We start from the raw sequence: 25723 nt of genomic DNA, 5'->3' as shown, positions 1-25723 counted from the left end.
CAGTCAGCCACACACCTTCACCACCAACTTCAGCACAGCCCGGGGTAAACGTCAGCAGGCCATTCTGAAACTCATATGTTTGGGGGACAGGCCCCACACCGCACAGGAGTTGTGGCGGGGTATAGAACAACAGACCGACGAGTGGTTGCTGCCGGTGAGCCTCAAGCCCGGCCTGGTGGTGTGCGATAATGGGCGAAATCTCGTTGCAGCTTTGGGACTAGCCGGTTTGACGCACATCCCTTGCCTGGCGCATGTGCTGAATTTGGTGGTGCAGAAGTTCATTCGCAACTACCCCGACATGTCAGAGCTGCTGCATAAAGTGCGGGCCGTCTGTTCGCGCTTCCGGCGTTCACACCCTGCCGCTGCTCGCCTGTCTGCGCTACAGCGTAACTTCGGCCTTCCCGCTCACCGCCTCATATGCGACGTGCCCACCAGGTGGAACTCCACCTTGCATATGCTGGACAGACTGTGCGAGCAGCAGCAGGCCATAGTGGAGTTTCAGCTGCTGCACGCACGGGTCAGTCGCACTGTGGATCAGACCCACTTCACCACCAATGACTGGGCCTCCATGCGAGACCTGTGTGCCCTGTTGCGCTGTTTCGAGTACTCCACCAACATGGCCAGTGGCGATGACGCCGCTATCAGCGTTACAATACCACTTCTATGTCTCCTTGAGAAAACACTTAGGGCGATGATGGAAGAGGAGGTGGCCCAGGAGGAAGAGGAGGAAGAGGGGTCACTTTCAGGCCAGTCTCTTCGAAATGACTCAGAGGGAGGTTTTTTGCAACACCAGAGGCCAGCTACAAATGTGGCCAGACAGGGCCCACTACTGGAGGACGAGGAGGACGAGGATGAGGAGGAGGTGGAGGAGGATGAGGATGAAGCATGTTCACAGCGGGGTGGCACCCAAAGCAGCTCGGGCCCATCACTGGTGCGTGGCTGGGGGGAAACACAGGACGATGACGATACGCCTCCCACAGAGGACAGCTTGTCCTTACCTCTGGGCAGCCTGGCACACATGAGCGACTACATGCTGCAGTGCCTGCGCAACGACAGCAGAGTTGCCCACATTTTAACGTGTGCGGACTACTGGGTTGCCACCCTGCTGGATCCCCGGTACAAAGACAATGTGCCCACCTTACTTCCTACACTGGAGCGTGATAGGAAGATGCGCGAGTACAAGCGCACGTTGGTAGACGCGCTACTGAGAGCATTCCCAAATGTCACAGGGGAACCAGTGGAAGCCCAAGGCGAAGGCAGAGGAGGAGCAAGAGGTCGCCAATGCAGCTGTGTCACGCCCAGCTCCTCTGAGGGCAGGGTTAGCATGGCAGAGATGTGGAAAAGTTTTGTCAACACGCCATAGCTAAGTGCACCACCACCTGATACGGAACGTGTTAGCAGGAGGCAACATTTCACTAACATGGTGGAACAGTACCTGTGCACACCCCTCCACGTACTGACTGATGGTTCGGCCCCATTCAACTTCTGGGTCTCCAAATTGTCCACGTGGCCAGAGCTAGCCTTTTATGCCTTGGAGGTGCTGGCCTGCCCGGCGGCCAGCGTTTTGTCTGAACGTGTATTTAGCACAGCAGGGGGCGTCATTACAGACAAACGCAGCCGCCTGTCTACAGCCAATGTGGACAAGCTGACGTTCATAAAAATGAACCAGGCATGGATCCCACAGGACCTGTCCATCCCTTGTGCAGATTAGATATTAACTACCTCCCCTTAACTATATATTATTCTACTCCATTGCACTTCCTCATTCAATACAATTTTTAATTTCATTTTACCATTATATTGCGGGGCAACCCAAAGTTGAATGAACCTCTCCTCTGTCTGGGTGCCGGGGCCTAAATGTGTGACAGTGGCCTGTTCCAGTGGTGGGTGACGTGAAGCCTGATTCTCTGCTATGACATGAAGACAGATTCTGCGCTGACATAAGGCCAGATTCTCTGTTACGGGACCGCTCTCCTCTGTCTGGGTGCCTGGGCCTAAATGTGTGACAGTGGCCAGTTCCAGTGGTGGGTGACGTGAAGCCTGATTCTCTGCTATGACATGAAGACAGATTCTGCGCTGACATAAGGCCAGATTCTCTGTTACGGGACCGCTCTCCTCTGTCTGGGTGCCGGGGCCTAAATGTGTGACAGTGGCCTGTTCCAGTGGTGGGTGACGTGAAGCCTGATTCTCTGCTATGACATGAAGACAGATTCTGCGCTGACATAAGGCCAGATTCTCTGTTACGGGACCTCTCTCCTCTGCCTGTGTGCCTGGGCCTAAATGTGTGACAGTGGCCTGTTCCAGTGGTGGGTGACGTGAAGCCTGATTCTCTGCTATGACATGAAGACAGATTCTGCGCTGACATAAGGCCAGATTCTCTGTTACGGGACCGCTCTCCTCTGTCTGGGTCCCGGGGCCTAAATATGTGACAGTGGCCTGTTCCAGTGGTGGGTGACGTGAAGCCTGATTCTCTGCTATGACATGAATACAGATTCTGCGCTGACATAAGGCCAGATTCTCTGTTACGGGACCTCTCTCCTCTGCCTGGGTGCCTGGGCCTAAATGTGTGACAGTGGCCTGTTCCAGTAGTGGGTGACGTGAAGCCTGATTCTCTGCTATGACATGAAGACAGATTCTGCGCTGACATAAGGCCAGATTCTCTGTTACGGGACCTCTCTCCTCTGCCTGGGTGCCTGGGCCTAAATGTGTGACAGTGGCCTGTTCCAGTGGTGGGTGACGTGAAGCCTGATTCTCTGCTATGACATGAATACAGATTCTGCGCTGACATAAGGCCAGATTTTCTGTTACGGGACCTCTCTCCTCTGCCTGGGTGCCTGGGCCTAAATGTGTGATAGTGGCCTGTTCCAGTGGTGGGTGACGTGAATCCTGATTCTCTGCTATGACATGAAGACAGATTCTGCGCTGACATAAGGCTAGATTCTCTGTTACGGGACCTCTCTCCTCTGCCTGGGTGCCTGGGCCTAAATGTGTGACAGTGGCCTGTTCCAGTGGTGGGTGACGTGAAGCCTGATTCTCTGCTATGACATGAATACAGATTCTGCGCTGACATAATGCCAGATTCTCAGTTACGGGACCTCTCTCCTCTGCCTGGGTGCCTGGGCCTAAATGTGTGACAGTGGCCTGTTCCAGTGGTGGGTGACGTGAAGCCTGATTCTCTGCTATGACATGAAGACAGATTCTGCGCTGACATAAGGCCAGATTCTCTGTTACGGGACCGCTCTCCTCTGCCTGGGTGCCTGGGCCTAAATGTGTGACAGTGGCCTCTTCCAGTGGTGGGTGACGTGAAGCCTGATTCTCTGCTATGACATGAATACAGATTCTGCGCTGACATAAGGCCAGATTCTCTGTTACGGGACCTCTCTCCTCTGCCTGGGTGCCTGGGCCTAAATGTGTGACAGTGGCCTGCTCCAGTGGTGGGTGACGTGAAGCCTGATTCTCTGCTATGACATGAAGACAGATTCTGCGCTGACATAAGGACAGATTCTCTGTTACGGGACCGCTCTCCTCTGTCTGGGTGCCGGGGCCTAAATGTGTGACAGTGGCCTGTTCCAGTGGTGGGTGACGTGAAGCCTGATTCTCTGCTATGACATGAATACAGATTCTGCGCTGACATAAGGCCAGATTCTCTGTTACGGGACCTCTCTCCTCTGCCTGGGTGCCTGTGCCTAAATGTGTGACAGTGGCCTGTTCCAGTGGTGGGTGACGTAAAGCCTGATTCTCTGCTATGACATGAAGACAGATTCTGCGCTGACATAAGGCCAGATTCTCTGTTACGGAACCGCTCTCCTCTGTCTGGGTGCCGGGGCCTAAATGTGTGACAGTGGCCTGTTCCAGTGGTGGGTGACGTGAAGCCTGATTCTCTGCTATGACATGAAGACAGATTCTGCGCTGACATAAGGCCAGATTCTCTGTTACGGGATTTCTCCTCTGCCTGGGTGCCTGGGCCTAAATGTGTGACAGTGGCCTGTTCCAGTGGTGGGTGACGTGAAGCCTGATTCTCTGCTATGACATGAAGACTGATTCTGCGCTGACATAAGGCCAGATTCTCTGTTACGGGACCTCTCTCCTCTGCCTGGGTGCCTGGGCCTAAATGTGTGACAGTGGCCTGTTCCAGTGGTGGGTGACGTGAAGCCTGATTCTCTGCTATGACATGAATACAGATTCTGCGCTGACATAATGCCAAATTCTCTGTTACGGGACCTCTCTCCTCTGCCTGGGTGCCTGGGCCTAAATGTGTGACAGTGGCCTGTTCCAGTGGTGGGTGACGTGAAGCCTGATTCTCTGCTATGACATGAAGACAGATTCTGCGCTGACATAAGGCCAGATTCTCTGTTACGGGACCGCTCTCCTCTGTCTGGGTGCCGGGGCCTAAATGTGTGACAGTGGCCTGTTCCAGTGGTGGGTGACGTGAAGCCTGATTCTCTGCTATGACATGAAGACAGATTCTGCGCTGACATAAGGCCAGATTCTCTGTTACGGGACCTCTCTCCTCTGCCTGGGTGCCTGGGCCTAAATGTGTGACAGTGGCCAGTTCCAGTGGTGGGTGACGTGAAGCCTGATTCTCTGCTATGACATGAAGACAGATTCTGCGCTGACATAAGGCCAGATTCTCTGTTACGGGACCTCTCTCCTCTGCCTGGGTGCCTGGGCCTAAATGTGTGACAGTGGCCTGTTCCAGTGGTGGGTGATGTGAAGCCTGATTCTCTGCTATGACATGAATACAGATTCTGCGCTGACATAAGGCCAGATTCTCTGTTACGGGACCTCTCTCCTCTGCCTGGGTGCCTGGGCCTAAATGTGTGACAGTGGCCTGTTCCAGTGGTGGGTGACGTGAAGCCTGATTCTCTGCTATGACATGAAGACAGATTCTGCGCTGACATAAGGACAGATTCTCTGTTACGGGACCGCTCTCCTCTGTCTGGGTGCCGGGGCCTAAATGTGTGACAGTGGCCTGTTCCAGTGGTGGGTGACGTGAAGCCTGATTCTCTGCTATGACATGAAGACAGATTCTGCGCTGACATAAGGCCAGATTCTCTGTTACGGGACCTCTCTCCTCTGCCTGGGTGCCTGGGCCTAAATGTGTGACAGTGGCCTGTTCCAGTGGTGGGTGACGTGAAGCCTGATTCTCTGCTATGACATGAAGACAGATTCTGCGCTGACAAAAGGCCAGATTCTCTGTTACGGAACCGCTCTCCTCTGTCTGGGTGCCGGGGCCTAAATGTGTGACAGTGGCCTGTTCCAGTGGTGGGTGACGTGAAGCCTGATTCTCTGCTATGACATGAAGACAGATTCTGCGCTGACATAAGGCCAGATTCTCTGTTACGAGACCTCTCCTCTGCCTGGGTGCCTGGGCCTAAATGTGTGACAGTGGCCTGTTCCAGTGGTGGGTGACGTGAAGCCTGACTCTCTGCTATGACATGAAGACTGATCCTGCGCTGATATGAAGCCAGATTCTCTGCTATGGCATGAAGAGACTGATTCTCTGCTGACATGAAGCCAGATTCTTTGCTATGGCATGAAGAGACTGATTCTCTGCTGACGTGAAGCCAGATTCTCTGCTGTGGGACCTCGGTCCAATTGATATTGGTTAATTTTTATTTTTTTTATTTTAATTTTAATTCATTTCCCTATCCACATTTGTTTGCAGGGGATTTACCTACATGTTGCTGCCTTTTGCAGCCCTCTAGCTCTTTCCTGGGCTGTTTTACAGCCTTTTTAGTGCCCAAAAGTTCGGGTCCCCATTGACTTCAATGGGGTTCGGGACGAAGTTCGGATCGGGTTCGGATCCCGAACCCGAACATTTCCGGGAAGTTCGGCCGAACTTCTCGAACCCGAACATCCAGGTGTTCGCTCAACTCTAGTCACAATAAATATACGGTCATCTGAATGAAATCCCTGCAGTGTAAATATACCCTATAGTGTCCAAATGAAAGTATTGAGAGTCCCTTCTAAAGTGTAAGATTTGAAGGTGCACTACCTTACTGCATTGCTCCAAACAGAGAGCACATAAGAACATGCCCTTAGGGTGCGATCAGATAGATGTAGCGTGCCCTAATTAAACTAATGAGGACCCCACTGTTTAATCAGTCTGCATTGTTAATGGCCATGCAGCACCCCAAATACTGTGCAACATGACCATGCCATGTGGTCGTACCTTAAGGTGGACTATTTGTGTCACAGCTTTGGCACAAATAGCTTGATTGAGCTAATCAACGAAGGCAGAATGAGAATCTGAGAATGTTCTGTCACTTACTGTCAGTAATGTAGATTGAAGCACTTTAAATGACCTCCTGAAATGTCATATCGATTTTTAATTAAAGAGTGGTATCACTTAGATTGAAAATGTCATATTTCAAAGGATTCTTCTTGTTTATTAAGTGAAAGAAGAGGACACTTTGAAGATCTTAGGTCACTGACAGGTTAGAGGCAGCCTTTAGGAGGTGCTGCTCTGCTATAAAGATTTAGACCCAGCGTTCTTGGCTAATACTAATTATGTAAAGACTTTAAATGTTACACAGTAATTATATTGTATTAGAAACTGTGTTTTTAAAAGATTTGTGCAGCCTGCTCAATGGATTAGGTATGCACTGACATCAGTCTTTGATGATGTCAGCACAATGGATGCTGCCCTATTATACTGTTTTATTTATTTACTGATTCATCTTTATTCATCTGGGTTATGACACTTTTGTTTGTGACATTTAGTTTTAGCACTTTTTTTTCTCTTGTTATTGTGTTTTTTTGATGGCATACAAAATGAATAGTCTTAGTACATTTCAGTCCCTACATGGTCCAGAATCCACCACTTTATTACAGCATAGACTGCAAGATAATGTTTCAATAGACCAGAAGCAGTAGACTAAGCAGAGGGAGCTAATAGTGGCACTTATGCTATAAGAAAAATAACAGTCATTTGAATCATGAGAAACAAAAAATAAAAAATAAAGAAACAGACGGCCTTATATTGGAGGCCTAACATATTGTAAAGAAACGTATATCTATGTTTGTTTTATCAATTAAATATTATTAAAAAGATTACAGACAAAAAAATAATAATAACAGTAGCATATTTTGGTCTAAAGCTGTTGTCCAGGATTTTGATCTTACATAGTCTTGATGGACTATCCTCAGGATGGGCTATCAATATCAGTCAGATTGGCATGGGTTCAACACCCTGCACTCCTGCCAAACAGCTGTTACTTTGTAGAATGTAGGCACAGAAACCACACAGCCCTATCCATTGTGTAATGGATGTAGCTGATAAGTGCATTTGCATTGGCGGGGTTTGGGGTGGTCCCAACGCTACGTTGGGTCCACCGGACATCGTTGAGGTGTCACCACATGTTGCTGCTCCCTGGAAGGGATGGTAAGGCGTGGTGCACCCCATTGGGAAAAAAGTCCAGAGAGTCAGGGTCTCCAGTAAACCAGTGTGCATCTTTACTGGAGGAATTCAGGTGCAAAACAATACAGGTGAGGCAGAAGAAGAGTTTGATACAGAGGAAAACTAGCTGTCTCTCTCTTTCTCATAAGGCTGATACCCTGGACAAAGGCTGGTGATCCAGGGTCTGTGGCAGAGTATCCCCGTCTCATTGTCTGTAAGAGTAATATCACAATTGCTCACCTGAAATGGGGAATCGTCTAGGCCTGAAAGGTAAGTAAGGAGTCCAATGGCTGAGACAATCTGGATCCCTGGCAGTGTCGAATAACAGTCCGGGTTGGTAACAGATAAACACAGCAGTTTAGGATAAGGCAGAAGCATGGTCAGGTAACAATCCAAATTCGGTACACGAGTAAACACAGCAGTTTAGCATAACGCTCAGGTGCTAGATAGAGGCAGGAAGCACAATAATCTGGCAAGGAGGAAGTGACAAGGTCTGGTTTATATAGGAAGTTCCAAGCTGTGGCTGATTATGCTAAACAAGCAGATATTGTCCAGGACTAGAAAACTATTCACTAGGTTCAGGGGCGGAGCGGTCCTGAGTAGCTGGTAGCTCAGTGAGCAAGGCTACCGCCTGGGACACAGAAGTTTCCTAGTTTGATTCCTGACATCATCTTCTTCTGATCACTCAAGTACTCTGGCAGTGTCTCCTCTTCTAAGCACTGTTCCCTAACTGAAGAACAATAGGGATTCTGACTGCTCTCCTTATATACAGTTTCTAGCTGAACTAGACACTTTAGTGGGAGGAGTGGAGTGGAGAAACTCAGCACAAGCAAATACATTGTTACACTTTCTGTCTCTCATATATTTGCATTAGTGCTTCAAGGATACTCAATGGTGATTACACAGCAGTTTTTTCAGACATAATAACATCTGGCATTCAAAAGGTCACACTGTCTGGTTTTGATGGTAACCACATCTTATTTTTTCTCTCCGGAAGATGCTCTTCTTTAAACCTTATGGTAGCTGTTACCAACTTCTCATTATTAGCTAGAAAGTCCCAAAAGTCTCTCACTATTCGTTAACCCTTTCCACGGTGCTATGCAAATGAACAGGATATTTATTACAACATACATATAAAATGCAGTTACACAGTATTAAACAGTATGCCACTGCAAGTTAACCCTTGAAAGTGAAATAAAGTAAGGAGTTGATAACTTTGCATAGGCCAAACAGGCTCAAATGTCCACAAATGTCCAGACTTCAAAGTACCCCTGCTCCAGGGAACTACACATTAAAGTCGATGGGAGCAGAGCTGCAGTTATCAGCTCCATCCACTACACAATGGATAGAGCTGTGTATTTCCAATGCTAACTTTCAGCACAGGAGCTATAAGCAAACAGCTGTTCGGCAGGGGTGCTGGATGTTGTACCCTTGCTGATCTGATATTGATGGCCTATTTTGAGGATTGGTCATCAATATCAAAATCCTGGTCAATCCCTTTAACATATTAGTTTGGGATTCTATCATGAAGGTTTCCTACTCCTTCAAATGAGTTTTATATACTGTTAATGGTTGTCCAATGATCCAAAACATCTTGTAATCTGCCTCAAATTAGGAGGATCCATTCATGACCAGCTAAAGAAATATTATCATACATTTATCTTACTCGACACACTTAAAAATCATGCACAGACCACGTGATGCCTTTGTATGGTGCTGTATTATGCATATATGTTCTTTTCCCTAGAAGCAAACCTTGTAATTTAGAATACCTCCAAACACAACATGAACTGTGACACTATTTTCTTTTTGTTGGATTCTTAGCATGACTTCAGAGACATATGGAGGTAGAGTAAAGCCCCACAGGTTTCTATTGATGCTATATTATAGCCTTGAGCAACTTAAATTTTATACAGAGCTATAATATGGTTGTGGGTATGAGCTATTAGGAAAATCTATGGTGACGTCTGAGTTAAATAGCTATGCTGAGCCAAGACTTTCACTACTCAGTAAACATCATCTTCCCTAAAAGGTTACCTACCAATGAAAGCTATTTATTTTTTTGAAACAACCCTCCAGGCTCCCTCTTACTGAGGACCATTCCCCTCAGTATATTATTGCAGTTACTCACTGGTGTTTTAGTAGTCTGTACTTTATAATCATTCTACCCTGTAAAAGAAATACACTCTCCATGCATTGACTTTCTGATTATACTCAGCAGCCAATCTGAGGACTCAAAGCTGGATGAAGAAATCTGAGCCAATGATGTATCAGGTGACATGCCTAAGACTACCTCAGTCTCTCTGTAGGCACTGTAGCAACCCTGTAGTCACAGCTCATAGCTCTGCTTATGTAAAAAGCAGCCAAGAAGAATGAAGTGAGGAAAATAAATTGCAGCCAATCACCCCCTCTAAGTGCTGGTTGATAGTGTTGGGCACAAATATTTAAATCGCAAATTTTAATAGCGAACATCGCCACTTCGAGAATTCGTGAAGATTTAAAATATAGTGCTATATATTCAAAATAAAACATGCGGCAGCTCTCACCTTCCCTTCTGCTAGTTGAGCACGGATTGCGCACCTGGATGCGAAGATAATTGGTAGCAGGAAAGGAAGAAAATCCAGCTCCAAAATAGCAAAATAATGGTGTCTTTATTCACGGTTGTTTAAAATCTTCAAATCACAGGAGATTCTTGTTACGCTTTTCAGACAATATGCAATTGTAGATCCTTCCTCATGACACAAAGAACTTCTGAACCAACTGATTTTTCAGGTCCACTGCAAACAAATAAAAGTATGCTATACAGTCCTACATTAATTACAACACTAAGTTTGCAGTAATTCTGATAACATGCAGGCTATGCAAGCTACAATATGTGGGTTGTGAATGAAATAAAAACAAGAATACGCAAGCACATCTCTGATGTTCCGCTTTTTAAAAACCGCAATGTTTTCGCTGCAAGTTTACATTTTGCGGTTATACATGGGGGTGACACCTCTGGATTAACCGCGCAGGGAATAGAAAGAGTCAGTTTCCCTGTTAGAGGGGGAGATCACAGAAGGAAACTCCTGAATAGCGAAGCCTTCTAGATCTTTCAACTTGGTTCTAGACAACCTACCGGTTTAAACAAAAGGCATGATCTCATATTAATGGAGAATAGTTCAAGAGATCCGCTCACCTCTGTTACCCTCAGGGTAGGTGCACCAACCAAAGCTTGAGATCACCCCTCAAAAATGGTTAAAATGTAGAATAGGTATGGATGGGCACTCATATATGGAGGTATAGGACACAATTTATTGGAAAAACTTACAATAAAAATACAATATGAGATGACAATATAAACATAAATAATAAATGAAATAAAACACTATGTTAAAATACAATAGGAAACATTTGGTCTTATTTGTATATCGTTTTGGACCGAGATTGGCGGCCTAAATATCCTCGATTTGATGCTTGGTACAAGTCCTGGTTACAGGAAGAGGATAAATAAAGCAGCCAGCCTCTGCTCAATTCAGCAATATTTTCCTATAATTAGGTGCATAGGATTATCACACATTTGTCTATATAACCTATAATGATATATTTGGTCCTACAGGGAGTGCAGAATTATTAGGCAAGTTGTATTTTTGAGGATTAATTTTATTATTGAACAACAACCATGTTCTCAATGAACCCAAAAAACTCATTAATATCAAAGCTGAATATTTTTGGAAGTAGTTTTTAGTTTGTTTTTAGTTTTAGCTATTTTAGGGGGATATCTGTGTGTGCAGGTGACTATTACTGTGCATAATTATTAGGCAACTTAACAAAAAACAAATATATACCCATTTCAATTATTTATTTTTACCAGTGAAACCAATATAACATCTCAACATTCACAAATATACATTTCTGACATTCAAAAACAAAACAAAAACAAATCAGTGACCAATTTAGCCACCTTTCTTTGCAAGGACACTCAAAAGCCTGCCATCCATGGATTCTGTCAGTGTTTTGATCTGTTCACCATCAACATTGCGTGCAGCAGCAACCACAGCCTCCCAGACACTGTTCAGAGAGGTGTACTGTTTTCCCTCCTTGTAAATCTCACATTTGATGATGGACCACAGGTTCTCAATGGGGTTCAGATCAGGTGAACAAGGAGGCCATGTCATTAGATTTTCTTCTTTTTACCCTTTCTTGCCAGCCACACTGTGGAGTACTTGGACGCGTGTGATGGAGCATTGTCCTGCATGAAAATCATGTTTTTCTTGAAGGATGCAGACTTCTTCCTGTACCACTGCTTGAAGAAGGTGTCTTCCAGAAACTGGCAGTAGGACTGGGAGTTGAGCTTGACTCCATCCTCAACCCGAAAAAGGTCCCACAAGCTCATCTTTGATGATACCAGCCCAGGTCAGTACTCCACCTCCACCTTGCTGGCGTCTGAGTCGGACTGGAGCTCTCTGCCCTTTACCAATCCAGCCACGGGCCCATCCATCTGGCCCATCAAGACTCACTCTGATTTCATCAGTCCATAAAACCTTAGAAAAATCAGTCTTGAGATATTTCTTGGCCCAGTCTTGACGTTTCAGCTTGTGTGTCTTGTTCAGTGGTGGTCGTCTTTCAGCCTTTCTTACCTTGGCCATGTCTGTGAGTATTGCACACCTTGTGCTTTTGGGCACTCCAGTGATGTTGCAGCTCTGAAATATGGCCAAACTGGTGGCAAGTGGCATCTTGGCAGCTGCACGCTTGACTTTTCTCAGTTCATGGGCAGTTATTTTGCACCTTGGTTTTTCCACACGCTTCTTGCGACCCTGTTGACTATTTTGAATGAAACGCTTGATTGTTCGATGATCACGCTTCAGAAGCTTTGCAATTTTAAGAGTGCTGCATCCCTCTGCAAGATATCTCACTATTTTTGACTTTTCTGAGCCTGTCAAGTCCTTCTTTTGACCCATTTTGCCAAAGGAAAGGATAATAATTATGCACACCTAATATAGGGTGTTGATGTCATTATACCACACCCCTTCTCATTACAGAGATGCACATCACCTAATATGCTTAATTGGTAGTAGGCTTTCGAGCCTATACAGCTTGGAGTAAGACAACATGCATAAAGAGGATGATGTGTTCAAAATACTCATTTGCCTAATAATTCTGTACACAGTGTATATTTAGAATGCACAGATGTGCTTGAATGTCACTGGGTATTCGGTATCAATTTAACCTATGTCCAGAAATGGCGTTCCACATATATACTGTTTCTTCTATGTTTAGCGATCTCTGCAGGATATGTATGATCTCTTTTGTATCTATAAGATACTGCTACATTTGTATCAAAGTTCGATCATTGAACGCAAGTCCTTAGTATAATTTGTTATCTCTCCTTCTGATGTCTTGATGTTACAACTTCACAAGTTTTGACCCAATGATCTCATATTACATTATTAGGAGAGTTATATTTATGTATATATATATATATATATATATATATATATATATATATATATATATGCATTTTTTTCCACCGTTTTTAGTGCTACTTTGTATATTGCACTTTTGTGTATGGTTTGTGCTTTTTACTACCGTATTTTTCGCCCTATAAGACGCACTTTCCCCCCCCCCAAAAGTGGGGGTAAAATAGCAGTGCGTCTAATGGGGCGAATGCTGCTGATTTTGCCGAATTTTCAATGATATGCCGCGCGGCGGGTGTATCAGCTGTGAGGATGGAGGGGCTGGCGGTCGGCATCTGCTTTTATAATGACAGCGGGGCTCGTGCAGTGACTGTATTCTACTACACGGGCCCCGCTCACTGTATAATCGTATCTGTAATAGTTAATTATGTATATACCGGTAATCGCATAATCAGCACCTGTATTACTTACAACTACAAGCGCTCGGTAGGTAGCAGAGAGGAGGGAGGAGGCAGGCCGGGAGGACGGGCGCTGGCAGCGTGAGTCACTACGTCATGCGCCCACGCCGCCTGCTTCATTCATAAAGTGGGCGGCGCAGGCGCGTGACGTAGTGACTCACGCTGCCAGCGCCCGTCCTCCCGGCCTGCCTCCTCCCTCCTCTCTGCTACCTACCGAGCGCTTGTAGTTGTAAGTAATACAGGCGCTGATTATGCGATTACCGGTATATACATAATTAACTATTACAGATACGATTATACAGTGAGCGGGGCCCGTGTAGTAGAATACAGTCACTGCACGGGCCCCGCTGTCATTATAAAAGCAGATGCGACCCCCACCCCCTGTATTGAGGGTCATTCACTACAGGGACACTGTTATGGAGGGGATCAGTGGATGACACATAGCATAAGATGCTATATATGTGTCATCCACAGATCCCCCCCCATAACTGTCATACACAGATCCCCATAACAGTGCCATCCAGAGACCCCAATAAGAGCCACCCACAGATCCCCCATAAGTGTCACCCACAGATCCCCCATAAGTGTCACCCACAGATCCCCCATAATTGTCACCCACAGATCCCCCATAACAGTGCGTCACCCACAGATCCCCCATAACAGTGCGTCACCCACAGATCCCCCATAACAGTGCGTCACCCACAGATCCCCCATAACAGTTCGCCATCCACAGATCCCCCATAACAGTGCGCCATCCACAGACCACAATTAGTTCAAAACCCACCAAAAGCACACCTATTGGTTCAAAATATTTTTTTTCTTATTTTCCTCCTCAAAAACCTAGGTGCATCTTATAGGGCGAAAAATACGGTATTTATTATTTTGTTGCACCAAACATTTTTTGGTTCAAAGGTGGTCAGAAGTATTGATTGCACCGTCTGTGCCGCTCCTGACCATGTGATAATTTGATTGCAAAGCCAGGTGTGTATATGGCATATTTTGTGCAGACATTCAGAAGTTCTTTGTGTCATGAGGAAGTACCTACAATTACATATGGCCTGAAATGCGTAACAAGAATCTCCTGTGATTTGAAGATTTTAAACAACCGTGAGTAAAGATACCATTATTTTGCTATTTTGCTGGATTTTCTTCCTTTCCTAGTGCTATATATTCGTATTCTCGTATAATCAAAAAAATTTTTTTACCAGTAACCTCCCTTCTTGCTTGTGGGCCAATGAGAAGGCTGCAATGTCTTTGTCAGAGCTTAGCAACCAATAGGAAAGTTGCCTACCCCTTACTATATAAGAACCTTCCCAGCAGCAATTTTCTGTAGTTTTATGGAGTTCTGAAAGCGACAGCAGTGACATTGCTGTGCTCTGTGCTTTACTGTTTAATTACATTAGATAGTTAGTTAGCTCACATATATAATACAGTTAGTGGGAGATAGTCAGTGTAGGTGTAGGTTAGATCGTGATAGATCTCCAGTCTCAGGAAACTTCTAGCAGCTTGAAACATCTAGCAACAGTGACCCACGCCTGTATTGGGCGTGCAATACGCGCATATTACATTGCCGATTTTCGCAATCAAGAAAATAATCGCGAATTCTCGAATTCGCAAATATATTACTACTATTCGCCCAAATATTCGTGAAATATTGTGAATTCAAATATTGCCCCTGCCGCTCAGCACTATTGGCTTACATTTTATTCGTGGGGTTCTGACTGGAGAGTGCTTTAATGTAAATGCTTCTTTGGTACTAAACACATTTTTAAGGGGTAATGCAGAATATAGTGAGTTATTTACAAGTATAGAATTGGCGGTCTATCTGGCCTGAGTATTTGTCCACATGCTGTGATTACACGTAATACTATATACCAGCTGCGTACAGCTGAGTGATTATCCTCTCTATGCTGGTGGGTGCATGCGCGGGACAGATGTTATGCACTGTGATGTAACTACCAAGTTTCTATGGACATGTACACTTAACAACAGGTGCCTGCGCACAGCCATGTGAATGACTTTACAGGGATGGTGAGTACATGTGCCTAACAGGCGGCATGCACCTCCATAGTATGTGCGGGGGGCTGAGACTAGAACCAGGATGGTTACTGTTACATGCGCGCTTTTACTTCCTGGCGTGCTTACTACTGCAGACATACGTATTCTATCTAGAGAAGAGGGCGCCAAGCTACCACTATGATACATAGGTACTACTGGATTACTTTATCCTATGTTAGGGTTTATTGGCCAAAAATATTTCTGTGGCAGGGGTATTATTTTCTACCTTTTTTCTCAATGGGTCAAATTACTTCTAGGAGGAGTCTAGATTATTGAAGACATGGACTACTCCATGTCCCACAGTAAACTCTGCTAAATGGTATACCAGATACCCTAACGACCAGGTTATTAACTACTTTTTGAGGCTTTCATAACCCACGGATGATGCCGGAAAATTTACCAACAGAAACACATTTGGGTAAAACCTTTCTAAAAACACTCTGGCTCATATATGTAGTATAGGGATAGAAGAGGTACAACAGGGCAACTAAGTGGGGTGACTCTTTTCAGGGTGGGCACCCTGTAAAGAAAAAGTGTGGGGACTGGCTTTGTAGGGCTAGGTAGCTGACTCTATTGCCATTGAGTTTAATGATAATCATAATCAATTAGAATTATGGTACCTGTGGGTCTGGAATAAAAAGCCAGAAAAACCAAAGACAGACTGCTTACCTGATACTGATGGATCTAGAAAATTTTAAATATCTTGGAGTCACAAGCAAATAACTTAACAGTAGGGATGAGTGAATCGACTTTGGATGGTTCATCTGAAGTCGATTCCCAAAAAACTTTGTTGTAATACTGTTCCAGCTCCGTACAATATTAAAATGTATTGGCTCCCATAAGCCAAAGATATTACTTCGCAAAGTCGCATGAGACTTTGCGTTATAACTTTGTGAATTAATTATTACTGTAAAAAACCTTGGTACCAAACTCAGGTTTGGTTCCAACTTGGAACCAAACCCGAGCTCGGTACCAAGGTTTTTTACAGTAATAATACATTCTAATACTGTACGGAGTGGGAACTCATTACAGTATTACAATGAAATTTTTGTCGATTTGCTCATCCCTACTTAACAGCTTAGGAATTTGCACTCTTAGAGATTTATAAAAGAATGGGTAAGTGCCCACCTGGGCAGCCTATGTCATTGTACATGACCTATAACTAGTGCCTTGAGTATATTGCCTCCTACCTTTAAGTAACTAAAGGACATTTTTTGTTTATTTTTACAATAAATAATTTAAAGTTAAGTTTTATGGGGTACTTTTGCAGTGATTTAGGTAATGCAGAATGCTTTCAAATTTCTTTTTTATTTGGACTTGCGTCATGATAGCATATTGGTTGGTTTGTTTGGTATTATAATACGGGCACCACATTTACCTTGCACCAGTTGCTTGGCACTGTATCAGTCCATAGAGAATCTCAAAAAATTATGAAGAGGGGCACAGCAATAATTGAACTAAACTGAGTTCTAGGGTGTAATTGTACCTTATTTAACGTAGCTTGGAACATATCTACAGTTAGTCAATGTAGTATATTACTGAATGTACTAACAGCCTAGCACCACTGATATCAGCTCATTTCTCTTTTGTAAATTTTTTCCAAAACTGAAGTTCAGAAGAGGCAAAAAAAAAATCTAAAAGACGAAGTTATAGCAATATAGTGAATATATACACATATAGACTGTAATTTTGCTAATATAGTGCTATAGTATTTTTTTTTAAAGTGTACATTTTTTCCAAAACTGAAGTTCAGAAGAGGCAAAAAAAAATTGACAAAAAAAAAAGATTATAGCATTATATTAGCTAAAGTACTTGTTTATGTGTATTTTAAGAAAATTCTCTATATTGCTATAACTTTGTTTTTTAGAATATTCGTAATATTCTAAAAAACAAAGTTATAGCAATATAGAGAATATTCGTAAAATACACATATTAGCCTAGCCATAGTCATAGGAAAGTTACCTTATACAGTTAAAAGAAAATTCGCAATACGCGAATAATTAAATCGCATATTATTCGCGATAAATGGAATAATGACGAATATTCGATTTCAACAAATATAAGACGAATAATCAATCGAATATTCGCGAAATATCGCAAAATTGAATATGGCACCTCTCGCTCATCACTATTTTTTACAGATTTTATTAAGCCCTTTGTGAATTTCAAAAGCTACAGCTGTAAAAAAGGATAGTAACAGCCAAGCCCATGCTGCTGATCGGCAGATGCACCTGGCCGATAAGGACATGTACATGGGGATGTGGCAAGACACTGCATTCCCCCACGTATGTGAAAATGCCTGAAGGGGCTTTGCCTTTTACATTTCAGGGGGAAAACATTTATATTGTGATCACTATTAACCAGTGCTTCATAAACAGTGACATTCCCGAAAAAGCTCTGCATTGTTAGAAATTACCAGATCGAACAGAGCATCGTTCCTGCAGTGATACTGCTCCTGGGCTTGCATCCCTAATATCAGCCAAACAGGCATATTTTCTAGGGTGTGCCAGCTCAGGGCTAGCCTCCCTGGAACTTTTTCTCCTACCCCTTCTTCTAATTGTTACCAAGCTACTGACCTCACAGTCCTGATCTTGCCCTCCTCCACACAACACTATTTCACTGACCCAAGCCAATGTCTGCACAGTGAGGTCTAAACCTCTCTCTAGGTTTGCAATGGTTCTGAGTGAGCAAGCTGAGGATTTACTGTAAAACCTGGGCTTTCAGATGTGCAGCATCCTTGTATCTATTCATCTTCAAATGTCTCTTCAAGGCATGTAAAAATTGCACAGGAGTAGTGAGACACAGGAACAGAATAAATATGAATTTTAATTTAAAGGGGTTATTCCATCATAAATGTAAAAAATGAAAATCAGACATCATATTGTACATGATAACCTCTTTCTAACAAATCTAGAACCAGCTCTGTACCTCGCATGGAGCCAGAGATGTCCCCATTCATTGCTCTGCTAGATTTATATCATGCTGACAGCTCAAGGGGAGTGTCTTTTCCGCTGCAGCTAAGGGGGCGTGTCCGTACTCTCCCTATCACAGCTCAGGAGGCAGTTGAAGGATGAAACTGAGCATGTGCGGCCTTCTCGGTGAGCTGGACAAAGAAATAAGAAAAAGAATAAGCAGCAGGTGGCGCTATACAGATACACCTTATTGAATAACTCAGTGGCTATGCTACATTTTTAATTACATGCAATTAGTATGTATTCAGATCCAAGAGATGGTTTGGAAACTGTAGAATGGACCCCTTTAAACCTCTTTAATTGGGAAATCCAGGGTCTAAGTGAGGGACTATTTTTTATGCATGGGAGGAAGAGGTTAACAAAAGCTAACTGCAATGCATCTTGGGGGATAGAGGTGCCTGATGAGCAGATACCCTCCCACTGAAAGGAAGGAAAGTCCTGCAGATAAACTTATAAAAGTGTTGTAAAAAGAGTTTAATACGTAGAAAAACTCCTTTACTTCATACTGATATAGAAAAGCATTCTGAGAACTGCGCACCAGGAAAACATTCAGCGTCTTTATTGTATATACTAATATTGAGTCAGCTAATTATATGCTTTATCTTGCAGCATGTTTCAATTGTGATTTCTTTGCAGCTTTCTCTTAAATTGCCTTTTTAATTTAATTGTTTAAGTTAACTTGTTTTAATAATTTTTTAGCTGATTTAACAAAGCAACCTTGTATGATGTTTTCTTAACATTTTCAGTTGGGACATGTCTATATGCATTGTAAATGGCTGCACAGCACCTTCAATACCGTTTAATTACAGCCTACTGCAGCTCCTACTCCTACTGCAGCTCCATGGTGCTCGACTGCAGCGCAACTGTGATACAACAATGCTCTGTATTCATACCCTAATTCCTGCTTGATACTATATTATGTTGATATCATTTTGCAGATTTTTAATTGATTCTGACATTAATTACCAGACATTTATGACTTCTCAAAAGGTTAGTGTTTTTGAACACTGCAGTATAAATCGAACAAGGAATCTGATCACACTCAAAGGGGTTTTCGCATGACTAATGTAAAAAATTAAAATCAGACATTATATAGTACATGACAAGCTCTTTCCAACAAAATTTGACCCAGCCCTGTACCTCACATGGATCCAGAGATCTCCCCATTTATTGCTCTGCTAGATTTATATCATGCTGACAGCTCAAGTGTCTTTTCTGCTGCAGCTCAGGAGGTGTGTCACAGTTCTCCCTATCACAGCTCAGGAGGCAGTTGAAAGATGAAACTGAGCATGTGCGGCCATCTCAGTGAGCAGGTCAAAGAAATAAGAAAAAAAAAAACTGTGAATAACTCAGTGGCTATGCTAAATTTTTAATTGCATGCAATTACAAAAGTACTGAGATCCAGATGCTGGTTTTAAAACTGTAGAATATTTTTCATGGGACAACCGCTTTAAGGCACATTTACACACACCAGCCGAGCAAGCAATTATCAGGAATGGAACAATTCTTGCTGCCTGCTCGTCAGTGGAGAAAAAAGCAGCATTTACATGCTGCAATTTTCTCCACTATATGGGGACGAGTGATGGCTACTGCTATTTCTCATCCTCATACAGATTCATTTTTTTCCCAGCACGATCTGCTTCCCAGAAAAGATGATATAAGTATTCACATGATCAATGATTTTACCAGATCAACCAGCATTTTGCTTGTTCATCAGGTGATCTGTGGCACCTTTACATGGGTCTATTATTGGGAATGAGCATTTGTATTTAAGGGGTTGTCCGGGTTCAAAGCTGAACCCGGACATACCCTTATTTTCACCCAGGCAGCCCCCCTGAGGCTAGCATCGGAACATCTCATGCTCCAATGCGCTCCCTTGCCCTGCGCTAAATCGCGCAGGGCAAGGGCTCTTTTGTTTTCAATAACACACTGCCGGGCAGAAACTTCCACCCGGCAGTGTGTTCGGTGACGTCACCGGCTCTGATGGGTGGGCTTTAGCGCTGCCCTAGCCGGTACGTCACCGGAACTCCATAAAATGCCTTTGCCCTGCGTGATTTAGCGCAGGGCAAAGGAGAGCATAGGAGCATGAACTGCTCCGATGCTAATGTCAGGGGGGCTGCCGGGGGGGAAATGTAGGTATGTCTGGGTTCAGCTCTGAACCCGGACAACCCCTTTAAGGTTTGTTTCCAATAATCAACTGCCTTGTGTAAACCCACCATTACATACAGAGCCTAAGGGCTCATGCACACAACTATTGGATGTTTTGCGGTTTGAAAATTGTTGATCCGCAAAACACAAATACCAGCCGTGTGCATTGCACATTTTGTGGAACAGAACAGCCGGCCCCTAATATAACAGTCCTATCCTTGTCCATAATGCGGACAATAATAGGACATGTTCTATTTTTTTGCTGAACGGCCATGCAGACATACAGACAGCGAATGCATACGGAGTCATTTCTGTTTTTTTGTGGTCTCATTGAAGTGAATGGTTCCACATACGGGCCGCAAAAAAACCTGGAGCAGACACAGAAAAAAAAATACGTTAAGTTGAAGGCTTCCTTGGAGATTACAGTAGTTTAGCAAGAATAAGAGTGTTGTCACACCGCTTTTTTTTAAACTTCCTTAGGTAAATGCATTTTATTTTTTGCTCTACCAGTTTTGATCACATAACAATTTTCTTAATTTTTCCCCAACTGTTTTTAGACAATGAAAAGAACACAAATGCTATAGCACTCTGCAACCAGCACTCCGCCCTGCCTCCATGCTGGATGTTGAATGAGGCATTGATGTACATTTTGGCCAAAGCGTAATAAGCCACTCACCACATCAAGGTCGCCTCTATGACCACTCATAGAGGCGACCTTGACGTGGTGAGTGGCTTATTACGCTTTGGCCAAAATGTACACCAATGCCTCATTCAACATCCAGCATGGAGGCAGGGCGGAGTGCTGGTTGCAGAGTGCTATTGCATTTGTGTTCTTTTCTTTGTATATGTATTTTGCCATAGCGATGTGCACCTGCATATAGGGTTGTCATGACTGAATCCCCCACATGTTTTTAGACAATGTCTAAAAAATACCACACCCAAAGCATGCTGCAATTTCAAAAAATGCCAAAGGAATAATAAACACGGGGTATAATTATCAAGGACCAGAGTTTTATACTAGTCTTTGATGTCCCCTGGGCTGGGGACATCAAAGTCCCGTCCTCCATCTCACTGCCAGAGATAGCTGAGTATAGCGCTCGGCTATTTCCATCAGTCCACAGAGAATGAATGCGACCATGCACTTACATACTGACGCTCCATTGGGATGGGCGATCGATGGGGGTTTCAGTAGTCAGACTCCCACCAATCAGCTAGTTATCCACTATCCTGTGGATGGGGGATGACTTGAAAACATGGCACATCCCCTTCAACAGAGCCTTGTACGCTAATAGATTCAAAAGAAAAGAGGAGGAATTGAATAAAGCAACACATGAGTTACTGTAATTGGAGCCTGAATATAGTAAAGGGTTTGCCCCTGATTATGGAACATGGTCATTTTTTCTGTCTCAGAAACAGTCTCTTGTCTATGCGCTATGCTTGGTTTTGCTACCCAGCCCCATGGGAATGAACTTTGATACCAGATACAGCTTACAGACAAGATTGCTACTGTTTCTGGAAAAGAAGCAGTCAATTTTGTTAAAATCCCAGGAATCCCTTTAAGGCTGGGGTTAAACATGGCCTTTTACTTTGCATGCCAGTTCATTAAAATTTTTTGCCACTTTTGCACAACCCGCATTTCTTGATATTCTTGTCCTACCACATAGAAATCTCATGCAAGTTGTCCATGCATTCAACCATCACATAACACAATGTTCCCCTATATAAACTGTTGCGGCTTTACAAACAGTGTTTGTGTAGCTCAAAGAGTAAGACTGGATATGAGCAGACATCAGGGTATTGCAGTTTTTAAAGGGGTTCTTCAGTTTGGACAATTTCTGCTTTTGAGCATAAAGCATCCCCATCAGCTGTTATCTATGGTAAAACCTGACAGTAATGATAGGTTTACATGGCTCAAGGAGCACCCGATTATTGGGAAGGAAGTGTTCCTTCCCGACAATTGAATGCTTGTTCAGTGGGGGTGAAGCGCTGCATTTACTGTGATCACTTGTCCTCATATAGCTGCTTTGTTTCTGGCTGCAAAGTGATGTTTAGACAGCATGATCTGCTGCTCAGAAACGATAATTACTTGCGCGCATGGACGACAATTTCACCTGATGAAAGAGCATTTCGGTTGTTCATCATATGATTGGATGCACCTTTAGATGGGCAGATTATCAAGAACAAGTTCATCCACAATAATCTGCCCGACAATTGGGCCATGTTGACCCGTCACTAGTGTTCAATTTCATGAATTTCCACATAAAGATCATATGTCTGTATGATAAACCCTAGTAAACCACACATACTGCCTAGTAGGGTGTCACGACGGACGTGCACAGTTAAACAGACAACACACCAACCAGGCTCTGGACGAGAGACAGGGGAAGGGTCACCTCCTAATTTATCCCTGACCTCTTTACCTGCAATGCTCAGCCCACAGACAAACCTTGATGGTAGATTTGGTGTGTCCACCAGCCTAAACTAACAGAACCCTGAACTCCCTGAGATGGTGAAGTGGGGAGAAAGGAGCAGCCAGCTCGCACAGAACCTGGATGGGTAAGATGACATAAACAACCAAACAAGAAAAGACACTTATCTGCTGTGAGCAGGAACAAACAGCCAACCTTCCTTCCAAACTTCCCAGACACTAATGAACAGTATAATCCGCTCAGAGCACTTTAGCTGGAGTGGAGACCATTTAAACTAATGACTCCACCCAGTGCACCTGATGCGAGGCGGATCCAGCACAGCATCAAAACAAATACTAGACTCGTGCTGCAATCCTGTCTGACCTCCGCACATCGTCAGAGTGGGGAATGACAGTACCCCCCCTTCTACGGGTGACCTCCGGACACCCTGGACCAACCTTATCCGGATGGGACCTATGAAAGGCCCTCACCAGGCGGCTGGCGTTGACATCTGACGCCGGAACCCACATCCTCTCCTCAGGACCGTATCCCTCCAGTGAACCAGGTACTGGAGGGAACCCCGCAGAACTCTCGAGTCGAGAATCCTGGAGATCTCGAACTCCAAGTTTCCCTCGACCAGAACAGGAGGAGGAGGCAATGGCGATGGTACCACCGGTTTAACATACTTTTTTAGTAAAGACTTGTGGAAGACATCGTGGATCCTCCAAGTCTGCGGCAGATCAAGTCGAAATGCCACAGGATTAATCACAGCAGAAATCTTATATGGACCAACAAATCTTGGACCCAGTTTCCAAGATGGCATTCTCAACTTGATATTCCTAGTGGACAACCACACCAAATCACCCACACACAGGTCCGGACCAGTCACACGTCTCCTGTCAGCCATTTGTTTATACCTCTCACCCATCCTCTCCAAATTCCCTTGAATCCCCCGCCAGATAGAGGATAAGGCAGAAGAGAATCTCTCCTCCTCTGGCATCCCGGAGGAACCAGACCCAGAAAAGGTACCAAACTGAGGATGGAAACGGTATGCGCCAAAAAATGTCGACTTACCCGTGGACTCCTGCCTACGGTTATTCAATGCAAATTCTGCTAAGGGCAAGAATGAGGACCAGTCCTCCTGATTCTCAGCCACAAAGCACCTCAAGTAGGTCTCCAGGTTTTGATTGGTACGCTCCGTCTGACCATTCGACTGTGGATGAAAAGCCGACGAGAAAGAAAGTTGAATGCCAAGTCGAGAGCAGAACGCCCTCCAAAACCTGGAGACAAACTGCGTGCCCCTATCAGAGACAATATCCGAAGGAATACTGTGCAATTGAACAATATTATCCACAAAAATCTGCGCCAGAGTCTTAGCGTTAGGCAGACATGTTAGTGGTATAAAGTGAGCCATTTTACTGAAACGATCGACTACCACCAAAATCACTGTTCTCCCGGAGGAACTCGGTAGGTCCGTAATAAAGTCCATGGACAAATGTGTCCAAGGACGAGATGGAATAGACAATGGAAGAAGTGAACCAGGCGGTCGAGTATGAGCAATCTTAGACCGAGCGCAGGTTTCACAAGCTGCCACGTAATTCTCAATACTCTTACGCAAACCTGGCCACCAGAACCTCCGGGACACCAGATCACAGGTGGACTTACCACCAGGATGTCCAGCGAGAACAGTATCGTGATGTTCCTTGAACACCTTGTATCGTAGGCCCTCAGGAACAAACAACCTCCCTGGGGGACACGAACCAGGAGCCCCCTCCTGAGCTCCCAACACCTCCATCTCCAATTCAGGGTACAGATCGGAGACCACCACTCCATCCGCCAAAATCGGCGCTGGATCTTCTGAATCACCTCCCCCAGGGAAGCTGCGAGACAAGGTATCTGCCTTGACGTTCTTGACCCCTGGGCGAAAGGTAACCATAAAATTGAACCTGGTAAAAAACAATGACCATCTGGCCTGTCTAGGGTTCAGACGCTTGGCAGATTGCAGGTAAGCCAAATTCTTATGGTCTGTATACACAGTAACGGGGTGAGAAGCCCCCTCTAACCAGTGACGCCATTCTTCAAAGGCCAACTTGATCGCCAACAACTCCCTATCTCCAACATCATAATTCCTTGCCCACTTGCCAGGAGAAGGACCCTGCAAAAGCACCGCCCCAACCCCCACCTCTGATGCATCAACCTCGACCACGAATGGCTGAGATACATCCGGCTGCACCAGAATGGGAGCAGACGCAAAACGCTCCTTAATAGCCGAAAAGGCCTGCAATGCCTCATCCGACCAGACAGAGACATCAGCGCCCTTCTTGGTCATATCAGTAAGAGGTTTGACTAACGTGGAATAATTCAAAATACATTTTCTATAATAATTCGTAAACCCCAAAAATCGCATCAAAGCTTTCTGATTCTCCGGTCGATCCCACTCCAGAACCACCCGGACCTTTTCGGGGTTCATACGAAAACCAGAATCAAAAAGCATGTATCCCAAAAATGGAAGCTCTTGCACCGCAAACAAACATTTCTTCAATTTGGCGTATAACTTATTCTCCCGCAGGATCGTCAAAACCTGTCTCACATGATCATGATGGGTCTTCAGATCAGGAGAATAAATTAAAATGTCATCAAGGTAGACTACTACGAACCTCCCCACCAAATGATGAAAAATCTAATTGACGAATCGCTGAAATACCGCTGGCGCATTCGTCAACCCAAAAGGCATTACCAGGTTCTCAAAATGACCCTCGTGCGTATTGAAGGCCGTTTTCCACTCATCCCCCTCCTTGATCCTGATCAGATTGTATGCTCCTCTCAAATCCAACTTGGAGAACACCTTGGCTCCAACAATCTGATCAAAAAGATCAGAGAT

This window comes from Bufo bufo, chromosome 2 (assembly GCF_905171765.1).
Source record: "Bufo bufo chromosome 2, aBufBuf1.1, whole genome shotgun sequence".
NCBI classification, from domain to species: Eukaryota; Metazoa; Chordata; class Amphibia; order Anura; family Bufonidae; genus Bufo; species Bufo bufo.
This window is presented reverse-complemented; position numbering follows the sequence as displayed.